Consider the following 9,947-nt stretch of genomic DNA (forward strand, 5'->3'; position numbering starts at 1 on the left):
ATAGGTTTTGAGTCGTCGTGTTTTCATTGCCATTTGTTTCTAGATATTTTTTGATTTCCTCTTTGATTTCTTCAGTGATCTCTTGGTTATTTAATAGCGTATTGTTTAGCCTCCATGTGTTTGTAATTTTGACAGGTTTTTTTCCTGTAGTTGATACTTTATCTCATAACATTGTGGTGAGTAAAGATACTTGATACGATTTCCATTTTCTTAAATATACCAAGGCTTGATTTGTGACCCAAGATATGATCTATCCTGGAGGATATTCCATGAGCACTTGAGAAGAAAGTGTATTCTGTTGTTTCGGATGGAATGTCCTATAAATATCAATTAAGTCCATCTTGTTTGATGTGTCATTTAAAGCTTGTGTTTCCTTATTTATTTTCATTTTGGATGATCTGTCCATTGGTGAAAGTGGGGTGTTAAAGTTCCCTACTATTATTGTGTTACTGTCGATTTCCCCTTTTATGGCTGTTAGTATTTGCCTTATATATTGAGGTGCTCCTATGTTGGGTTCATAAATATTTACAATTGTTATATCTTCATAGATTGGTGCCTTGATCATTACCTCAGGTCCTGCTTTGTCTCCTGTAATAGTCTTTATTTTAAAGTCTATTTTGTCTGATATGAGAATTGCTACTCCAGCTTTCTTTTGATTTCCATTTGCATGGAATATCTTTTTCCATCCCCTTACTTTCAGTCTGTATGTGTCCCTAGGTCTGAAGTACGTCTCTTGTAGACAGCATATATATGGGTCTTGTTATTGTATCCATTGAGCCAGCAAACATCTTTTGGTTGGAGCATTTAATCCATTTACATTTGAGGTAATTATTGATATGTATGTTCCTATTACCATTTTCTTAATTGTTTTGGGATTGTTTTCTTAGGTCTTTTCTTTCTCTTGTGTTTCTTGCCTAGAGAAGTTCCTTTAGCATTTATTGTAATGCTGGTTTGGTGGTGCTGAATTCTCTTAACTTTTTCTTGTCTGTAAAGGTTTTAATTTCTCTGTCAAATCTGAATGAGATCCTTGCTTGGTAGAGTTATCTTCGTTGTAGATTTTCCCCTTTCATCACTTTACATATGTCCTGCCACTCCCTTCAGGCTTGCAGAGTTTCTGCTGAAAGATCAGCTGTTAACCCTATCGGGATTCCCTTGTATGTTATTTGTTGCTTTTCCCTTGCTGCTTTTAATATTTCTTCTTTGTATTTACTTTTTGATAGTTTGATTAATATGTGTCTTGGTGTGTTTCTCCTTGGATTTATCCTGTATGGGACTCTCTGAGCTTCCTGAACTTGATTGACTATTTCCTTTCCCATGTTAGGGAAGTTTTCAACTATAATATCTTTAAATATTTTTTCAGACCCTTTCTCTTTCTCTTCTTCTTTTGGAACCCCTATAATTCGAATGTTGGTATGTTTAATGTTGTGCAGGATGTCTCTGAGACTGTCCTCAATTCTTTTCATTCTTTTTTCTTTATTCTGCTCTGCAGTAGTTATTTCCACTATTTTATCTTCCAGGTCACTTATCTGTTCTTCTGCCTCAGTTATTGTGCTATTGATTCCTTCTAGAGAATTTTAAATTTCATTTATTGTGCTGTTCATCACTGTTTGTTTGCTCTTTATTTCTTCTAGGTCCTTGTTAAACGTGTTTTATATTTTCTCCATTCTATTTCCAAGATTTTGGATCATCTTTACAATCATTACTCTCAATTCATTTTCAGGTAGACTGACTATTTCCTCTTCACTTGTTTGGTCTGGTAGGTTTTTACCTTTCTCCTTCATCTGCTACGTATTTCTCTGTCTTCTCATTTTGCTTAACTTACTGTGTTTGGGGGTCTCCCTTTCACAGGCTGCAGGTTCGTAGTTCCCATTGTTTTTGGTGTCTGCCTTCAGTGGGTTAGGTTGGTTCAGTGGGTTGTGCAGGCTTCTTCGTGGAAGGGACTTGCACCTGTGTTCTGGTGAGTGGGGCTTGATCTTGTCTTTCTGGTGGGCAGGGCTGCCTCCAGTGATGTGTTTTGTGGTGTCTGTGAACTTAGTATGATTTTAGGCAGCCTCTCTGCTAATGGGTGGGGTTGTGTTCCTATCTTTCTAGTTGTTGGCATGCTGTATCCAGCACTGGAGCATGCTGGTTGTTGAGTGGAGCTGGGTCTTAGCGTTGAGTCAGAGATATCTGGTAGAGCTCTTGCCAATTGATATTACATGGGGCTGGGAGGTCTCTGGTGGTCCAATGTCCTGAACTTGGCTCTTTCACCTCAGAGGCTCAGGCTTGACACCAGGTCAGAGCACCAAGATCCTGTCAGCCACACAGCTCAGAGGAAAAGGGAGAAAAAAAGAAAAGAGAAAAAAAGAAAATTAGAAAAAAATAATTAAAATTAAAAAATTATTAAAATAAAAAAAGTAATTAAAACAAAAAGAGAACAACCAAACCAAGAAACAAAACCACCAATAATAACAAGGGCTAAAAACTATACTGATATAAACATAATAATCATAAATAAGTCAGTCACAAACAGCAAACCCCAATTCTACAGTTGCTCCCATAGGCCAACCTCTCAATTTTGGGTTGATTCGTTTTCTATTCAGGTATTCCACAGATGCAGGGTGCATCAAGTTGATTGTGGGGATTTAATCCACTGCTCCTGAGGCTGCTGGGAGAAATTTCCCTTTCTCTTCTTTGTTCGCACAGCTCCTGGGGTTCAGCTTTGGTTTTGGCCCCACCTCTGCGTGTAGGTTGCCCTCAGTCTTCTGTTCCTGCCTGGACAGGATGAGGTTAAAGCAGCAGCTGATTAGCGGGCTCTGGCTCACTCATGCCAGGGGGAGGGAGGAATATGGTAGTTACAATTGGAATGCTGGGCGTACCTTCAGCGGCAGAGGGCAACGTGATGTTGCAACAGCCTGAGGTGCACTGTGTGTTCTCCTAGGGAACTTGTCCCTGGATTACAGGACCCTGACAGTGGCGGGCTGCAAGGCTCCCAGGGGGTGTGGTGTGGATAGTGACCTGTGCTTGCACACAGGATTCTTGGTGGCTGCAGCAGAAGTGTTAGCTCTTCATACCCGTCTCTGGTGTCCGAGCTGATAGCCGTGGCTTGTGCCTGTCTCTGGAGCTTGTTTAGGTGGTGCTCTGCCTTCTATGGGCAGATGGGGAAGGAATCCCCTCTCCTCATCACCTGAAACAATGGTCTCTTGCCTCTTAGGCAGGTCCAGACATTTTCCTGGGCTCCCTCCCAGCTAGCTGTCATGCACTAGCCCCTTTCAGGCTGTGTTCACACAGCCAACCCCAGTCCTCTCCCTGGGATCTGACCTCCAAACCCCAAGCCTCAGCTCCCAGCCCCCACCTGCCCCGGTGGGTGAACAGACAAGCCTCTCAGGCTGGTGAGTGCTGGTTGGCACCAATCCTCTGTGTGGGAATCTCTCTGCTTTGCCCTCTGCACCCGTGTTGCTGTGCTCTCCTCTGTGGCTCTGAAGCTTCCCCCCGCCCTACCCCTGTCTCTGACAGTGAAGGGGCTTCCTAGGGTGTGGAAACTTTTCCTCCTTCGAAGCTCCCTCCCAGAGGTGCAGGTCCCATCCCTATTCTTTTGTCTCATTTTTTTCTTTTTTCTTTTGCCCTACCCATGTACGTGGGGATTTTCTTGCATTTAGGGTAGTCTGAGGTCTTCTGCCAGCGTTCAGTAGGTGGTCTGTAGGAGCTGTTCCACATGTAGATACATTTTTGTTGTATTTGTTGGAGGATTGTGATCTCCATGTCTTACTCCTCCACCGTTTTGAAGGTCCACCCTCTCTTTAGTCCTTTTGATGGTGACATCCCAATGGGTTAGAGACACATCTATGCCAAATTGAGGAAGGGTCATCTGTGGGACATAATAACTTTTATAAAATACTTGAAAGGCTGTCACTTGAAGGAGGGGCAGAGTCATTCCTTGTTTCCATAAGCAGCTGTCAGTTATAGGGGAACATGTTTTGGCTCCACAGAAAGATGAGCTTGATTATCATCAGAGTTGTCCAAAGACAAAATGGGCTGCCTTGGGAGGCAGTGAGTTTTTGTGGTTGAAGTTGTGCAGGGAGGTTTAGGATGGCCTTTTGGTGGTATGTCATATCAGAGTTTAAGAATAAAGGGTTGGCTGGACGTTGTAGGTCCTTTCTGGTCATAAGAATCAGTAATTCAAAAATATAAAGACTTACATTAATATCTTCTCCCCCACTTCTTTTCTTGCTCTCATCTCTAAACTTCTTTTGCCTTAGTTAAATTGAAAATCTTTCTTCTCTAGTCTTGTTTCCAGCTTCTCGGTGATTGTCATTTTCCCCTTCAATCTTGAGATGGCTCTTTTGCGTAGAGAGTCTGCTTCCTCTTTATTAGCTTATGTTCATCTGGCTGCCCACCAGATGGAGTCAGGAGGGAACATTTAGAGCCTTCATCCTCTGGGCCTGGGCCTGGGGGCTTCTAGTATGCAAATTATGTTTGACAAAGATTTCAAGATGTCATTGGTAAGTGGCTGAGAAACATCGTGGGTGTGGTGTTATTGCCTGACACACTCTGGGTCTGTAGTCTTGCAAAACTCGGAGGGTATAATTAATGTCATACACATACTGTCTAATGTCATCATATATCTGTCAGTGATGGGTCCTCATGGGCGTTTTCTGACTCTTGGTGCTAAGCTTCATGAGTCCCCATCACTGCTTTCCAGGCATGTCATCATTTTGCAGGTTATAATTTGCAAAACAAGAGAGACACCTATTAACATTGAGCCAGTTAAGATTATTCCAGCGACTTCATTATATGCCATGCATCTTACAAGTTTGTAATTATGCAGTTAAAAAAAATTGCCAAAGGCAACCACTTGACATAGATATATAGTTCTAGTCCACAAAAATTATTGATATAATTTTGTTTTGCCTTCTTTTATTAAAAAAATGTAGGTTAAAAAAATCAGTGAGCTTTATCAGTGTACATAGAAATCCCAATGTAGTTGCAGTGCCTGAAGTTTACTGATGTAACATAGGTCGCACCTTGGATCTTAAAAAAGTGTTGATTTGCTGCTCTTGCTGCAATGGAAGTAGAGACCCCTGTTCATTTATTGTTGGGGATCTTTATTCTTCCAGGATGCTGCAACTATAGATTGTGCTGAAGATTAAAAAGGTAATGGTGAGATAGGGATTTGACCAGTGGCAGGCAGCTGGTTCTGAGTCTTCACTGGGGGCAAGCGTGGAACGCTATTACCTAAATCCTGGCCAAATATTACACTGCTGCAGGGCATCAGATCACTAACATGGCATCAAATCAACCAGAAAGACAGTTAACCAGGAAACACGCAGCTAATTTCTTTCAGGAGGAAGAGCTCCTTTCACTTTATTCCCCCTGAGAACCCTCACTAGCTAGGAATCCAAGCCAGTGCCTGCCCAGCAGAGCTCAGTGACCAGTGGGGAGTCTGTTTTATTGAATCTTCAGGGCCAGAGTTCCCTCCTTGCTTCTTTGCTCTAACTCCTTCCTAGGAAACTCATGTCTATCAAGTTCCAGTCCCTGGATATCCACCTTTAATTTTCTTTTTATTTCATCATGTCTCATTACACCTCAGTTACAATTAGAAAAGTTGCTTTGAGGTTTCTTCTCCCAGGAGATGGATATTAAGTCCTTTCATGTGACTTCTGGCTAATCCATCAACTCAAGCAAAATTGCTGGCTAAAAGGGTATTCAAACTTTAAAACCCTTTCTTTTTTAAAATGAATGTTTAACTTCATAAGTCATGTATACGAAAAGGAATCATTTTCACCCCTTATGAAGATCTAAAAATGAAATATTATGTCTCTCTTTTTTCTTTGCAATTTGAGTATATATTTATCCCCTCAAAAGCTGTGATTCTGAAAAGCTCAGGGTAAATGGAATTCTTTTAAACTATGTCTTATTTCACCACTAGTTTCATATCTGAGCTTAGATTTAAGCTTAATTTCTCTCTGGTGGTCATTTAGTGAGAGTCCTAATGATCTGCTCCCAGGTTTCACTGTCAAGTAGTTAATGATCTGCAAACCAACCCTTTAATTTAACTAACTCTTGATATTTTCCATGTAAAAATATTTCAAGGCAAAGAAATGTTCTGTAATGCAACAGATCACACTCAATTTCTATTTGATAAACTCAGATATATGTTTCTTAGATGTTTTTTAATGGAATGTATGAACAACTCGGTGCTAGGAAACCTGGATTTTAGGCTTCACCTTGTGGATAACTTGAAATAAAATCAATATCTGCAGATATTTGACATACATCCTGTTATTCCCTCTCCTTGTCCATGGCAGACGTTGCTAATAGAGCAAGCTAAGATTTCTAGTCAAGCCCAGAGACAGCTTCAGAATTCTTCTCATGGTGGCTCTCTAGGCAGCCCCTGTTAATTGATTAGGGTTACCAGAGATGAAAATTATTTGCCAGTCTAGAGCAAAGCAGTTCTTCCCTTCCAAAATTCTATTGTTGTGTATGATGTGCTATTAATGTCCTTTTTTTTTTGGAAAAATATAAAGTTTATAGAAAAATACCATTTCCTTCCATCTGAAGAACTCTGAATTTCCAAAAGTCAAAGTTCTGATTGGGTCTTCATGGGATGTGCTAGAATATCAGGGTCCTGGGGAGGTGCTGCAGGAAGTCAGGGCTGAATAAGAAAGAGGTTGACACAGTCTGCCAGCAGTCCTACTGGCTCAGGGATCCAGTGTGAGACGCTGTCACCTGCAACATTGGAGATTCTGAAAGGGCCCCATACTTGGTTCCAACCCCTCCCAGCCATAGTCTGTGAGCAGTCCTGCTGGTGGGAGGTACTCCTGTATGAGCCTCAGGAGATTCTGAAATGGCCCTGTAATCAGCTCGAGCCCTTCCAGCCATGGTCAGGGAGCAGTCCAGCCTACTTGGAACCTTGTGAGGGATATGCCCATCTGTGCCTCCAAAGCCAGGCCTGTACCTCAATCATGGCTGTGAGCCCTGAAACAGCCCTGAGATTTGGTTCCAGCCTCTCTCAGCCATGGACCAAGGATAGTCTTGTCCACCCAGGGACCCACCCAGCGACCTGGCAAGATCCCTCCCAGACACCTGGCAGGAGCCATACCTGTCCGTGCACCTGGTAATAGGTGATCTGTCTGAGGACCTAATTGTGGGCCCTGAAGTGGACGCTTGTCCCAGTGCCACCCTACTGAATAGTGTCCTGGAGGCAGTGCCATCCACCCAGGGAACAGACAGGATCCATGCCTACCTGAGCTTCTGGTAACAAGCCTGCCAACTGCAGAACCCCCTGCAAACCCAGTAACAGCCTCATAACTCAGCCCCAGTGCAACATGACTGTGATTCTAGAGGAAATCCAATCAGCCCGGGGAACTGCCAAAACTAGTCTGCAAAGACTGGAAGAGGTGTTTGCTCCTTCAAATACATAGACATCAATGCAAATCTACATAGATCATGAAGAATCAGATAAATATGACATCATCAAAAGAAACTAATAAAACTCCAGAACTGAGAAATATATCCATGCATATATGGTTAACTAATATTTGGTAAGGGAGCCAAGATAATTCAATGGGAAAGATACTCTCTTCAATAAATGATGTTGGGAAAATGGGATATTGACATGCAAAGAATGAAACTGAACCTCTATCCTATAACACTTAAAAAAATTAACTCGAAATGTATGAAAGGCTTAAACATAAGAACTGAAAGTGTAAAACTGCTAAGAAAACATACAGAAAAGCTCCTTGATGTTGATCTTGGCAACAACTTTTGGGCTATAACACCAAAAGTACAAGAAACAAAAGCAAAAATAAACAAGTGGGGCTATATAAAATTTTAAAAACCTTCTGCACAGCAACAGAAACAATCAACAAAATGAAAAGGCAATCTATAGAATAGGAGAAAATATTTGCAAACAATCTATCTCATAATGGGTTAATATCCAAAATAAAGGTGGAGCTCATACAACTCAATAGCAAAAAATCACATACTATGATTAAAACATGGGTAAAGGACCTGAATAGACATTAAAAAAATTAGACATACGAATAGCCAGTAGGTACATGAAAAGATGCTCAACATCACTAATCATCAAGGAATGCAAATCAAAACTACAATGAGACATCACCTCACACAGGTTAGGATAGCTATTATAAAATGACAAGAGACAACAAGTGTTGGCAAAGATGTGAAGAAAAGGGAACCCTTGTGGACTGCTGGTGGGAATGTAAATTGGTGCAGGCACTATGAATAATAATATGGAGTTTCTGCAGAAAATTAAAACTAGAGTTACCATATGATCTGGCAATCCCACTTCTGGGTATATATCTGAAGGAAATGAAATCACTACCTTGAAGAGATATCTGCACTCCCATGTTCATTGCAGCATTATTTACATAGTCAAGGCATGGAAACAACCTAAGTGTCAGTTGATGGGTAAATGGAAAAAGAAAACATAATATACATATATGTGTGCACACATACACATACATACACACAGAGGAATATTATTCAGCCATAAAAAGGAAGGAAATCTGCCATTTGTGACAACATGGATGGACCTTGAGGACATTATGCTAAGTGAAATAAAAGTCAGACAGAGAAAGACAAACACTGTGTGATTCCAATTATACGTGGAATCTAAAAAGCCTGAACTCATAGAAACAGAGAGTAGATTGGTGGTTGCCAGGGGCTGGGGGTGGAGGGGATGGATGTTGATGGTCAAAGGGTACAAAATTCTAGTTATAAGAGAAATAAGTTCTAAGGATGTAATGTACAGCATGGTGACTGTCATTAACATTACTGCATTGTATATTTGAAAGAACTAAGAGATTAGATCTAAATGTTCTCACCACACACTAAAAAGGAAACTATGTGATGTGATGGATGTGTTAACTAATATTGTAATCATTTTGTAATGTATACATATATCAAATCATCCTGTTGTACACCTTAAACTTATACAATGTTATATGTCAAATATATCTCAATAAAGCTGGAAATAAAAGGTAGGGGGGAGACAGAACCCAAGGACACTGACAAAACTACAGTGAATAGCTTAGAGATCCGATACCCAGTGTTAAAATGGCTGTGAAATATTCAAGTTGTTGGAGCAGGTGTTGGAATTCAGAGAGCCTAGTTCAGGGTTTGATAGTGGACATGTAAACAGAAGAAGGCCAGCAATATTTAGGAGGTTAAGGTGCCCATTTTCACATTCCTTCACAGCAAATTTTCAGTTAGTGAACAGGGGCACAGAGCACAGAGAATAATATTTAGCTTCCAGGGGTTGAGGGCTTGCAAATGAAGGGAGTTGTCAGATCTCCCGAGCCAAAGAGGGTGGGCTTGAGTGAGGGTTATGGTTGAGATGGGGAGCTAAAAAGGAAGAGCTGCAATCCCATGTAGATGCAAGAACTCAGGGCTTATCCCTAGCACATTAAGTACCAGGGCCAGGACAGAGATGCTAAACTTGATGTTAAACACTACAGGGAGGGTCTGCAGAATGCTGGGACTGTCACCAACCTTGGTAAGGATCTTACAGCACTCATGTCCCAGGAGTGTGTGCACATAAAACCAAGGATCCACCTGACTTGCAAACATATCCTGCAGTATAGCTAGCTCTCTCAGGGTTAAACTTGATAGAAGTGTCCAGTGTTTGGGATGCAGGGGTCTTCCCCAAGCTATTTCAGAGATGCTGAAGACTGAGGGCATGTAACTCATAAATCTTGTGGGAAAAGTTCTTTGATTGAATTGGGTGGGAGATTGAGTTCAATAGGAAACCTGGGTAGTGGTATTCTTTTCCTAGTTGTCTCTTGATATTCTCAGGGGACTGAGCACAAGCAAAGGTCTCATAATGGATACAGAACTACCCAGAAAACTTAGGCAGTTTGACATGCTCTTTCATAATCATTGCCACTTAACAGAGGAAAATCCTTTCCCCATAATGGCCTGGGTTGGGAAAAGGACTCTTCTTC

The sequence above is a fragment of the Balaenoptera ricei genome, chromosome 20 (genome assembly GCF_028023285.1).
Source record: "Balaenoptera ricei isolate mBalRic1 chromosome 20, mBalRic1.hap2, whole genome shotgun sequence".
Lineage (NCBI taxonomy): Eukaryota > Metazoa > Chordata > Mammalia > Artiodactyla > Balaenopteridae > Balaenoptera > Balaenoptera ricei.